At 40.6% G+C, this 1,762-nt stretch overlaps 1 pseudogene; it reads right to left on the reverse strand.

Annotated features, from left to right (window-relative positions):
- Positions 1-1,329: 1,329 nt before the first annotated feature.
- LOC116067828 overlaps positions 1,330-1,762 on the reverse strand; it is a 1,241-nt pseudogene continuing 808 nt past the window's right edge.

Raw genomic sequence — 1,762 nt, forward strand, 5'->3', positions numbered from 1 at the left:
AGTAAAACAACTGGCCAATCATGGAAGAACCAGAAAACTTTCCTTGACGCTCTTAAACTCTTGTAATTCTTGAATTTTCTTTATTTTCTCTTTGTGTCTGCTGGTCTTTGACAGCTTTCCAGTTTACTTTCCTTGACAGTGGAAGGCATTTTTTCGCACATGACACTGGCCAATACCAGAACCCCTTTCTCAGGTATTTGTATGATATCACATGAAACTGTGGTGATGTTTACTAGGCTTTTTCCTGGCTTCCATGGGGCTAACAGTTTCCATTAGGTCACCTAGCAAGATGTTCTTATCTGCTCAATTCCAGGAATAAAACCCCTTTAGATGTGCCACCCAAGCCACCTTCTCAATAAATCCTGGTCATCTTTCGAAATAAGAAGTCTATAAATGAAAATAATAGCATTCCTTTGCAGGAAACCATTAACTTCTGGCTAGAAAGAACTCCTTTTGGCTTGAAAAAGGGATGGAAATGGGAAAAAAATGAAGAAAGAAATGAATAAGAATTCTTCCCCTTGGCATCCTCTTGCCCACCTGCAGAGTTTTATTCCTTTCTCTTCAAATCCTGCTACCTGCATCGTAAATCAGGAAGCAATTAGTACTTTAAAGAATGAATGATTAAGAATAGATGCTACCATTTCATTGGGAAATTCCTTTTTCTATTTCTTTTTTTAAAAGATTTATTTATTATTATCGATAACTACACTGTTTTTGTCTTCAGACACACCAGAGAGCATCAGATTTCATTATGGGTGGTTGTGAGCCACCATGTGGTTGCTGGGATTTGAATTCAGGACCTTTGGAAGAGCAGTCAGTGCTCTTAACCACTGAGCCATCTCGCCAGCCCCCTCCTTTTTCTATTTCTATTCCATTTGAGATGCAATAAATTGTTCCTTCTCTGAGTCTAGATCATAATGTCCTTTTCTTCAGCTATTTCAAATTATTATCATTTTTCCTTCTCTGCCTCCTCCATTACACTGTAATATCATTATGAACAGATGTAATACCACATTAGCCTGTATCATCATTAGTCATTCCTCAGCTTAGTGTACAGCCAGACATAGAAGAGTAGCCAAAGGAACTTTGTTCATTTCCAGAGATAATATATTGAACAAATACTAGGAGCTCCTGATTTTGAGTGCCAGCAATATGCTAGGCATTGCAATTTACATTTGAGGAACTTTTTTTCTTTGTTATTTTTGCTGTGCAAACAAGCAGTTGTTACCCAATTACCTGTCAGGGGAAATTATTGTTGTTGTTGTTATCATTATTATTATTATTTTTTCAACTTTTATTGGTCCCTCAGTCCCAGAGGCTTCCTCCTTCTCAGTCACAGTGCCTCAGAACTCTGGTGTCATTTGTCTCGGACACCACTTTGCCATCCATGGTCTTAAGAGTAGTTGTCCTCTGAACAGTTTGCATGGAGTTGTTGAGTCTAGGGCATCAGTGAGACTGTAATCATCCCCGTCCTCCAGGAAGCGTTGGTAGGTGGCGATCTCCGCCTCAAGCTTGACCTTGATGTTCAATAGGGTTTCACATTTCTAGATCTGATGCTGCCCCTCTGCCCGAGATTGTGCCAGCTCTGATTCCAGGTGCAAAAGGACCCCATTGAGCTGCTCCATCTGTGCCTTGTATTGGACTTCCAGGTCCCCAAGACTGTTCTCCAAGTTGATGTTTTTCATGGAGTCCAGGTCAGTCTCCAAGGTCTGGAGGGTCTTAGGATGAGGGTGCTTTCAGCATCCTGAGTTTCAGCAGACTT

The sequence above is a fragment of the Mastomys coucha genome, unplaced genomic scaffold (assembly GCF_008632895.1).
Source record: "Mastomys coucha isolate ucsf_1 unplaced genomic scaffold, UCSF_Mcou_1 pScaffold22, whole genome shotgun sequence".
In the NCBI taxonomy this organism is placed as follows: domain Eukaryota; kingdom Metazoa; phylum Chordata; class Mammalia; order Rodentia; family Muridae; genus Mastomys; species Mastomys coucha.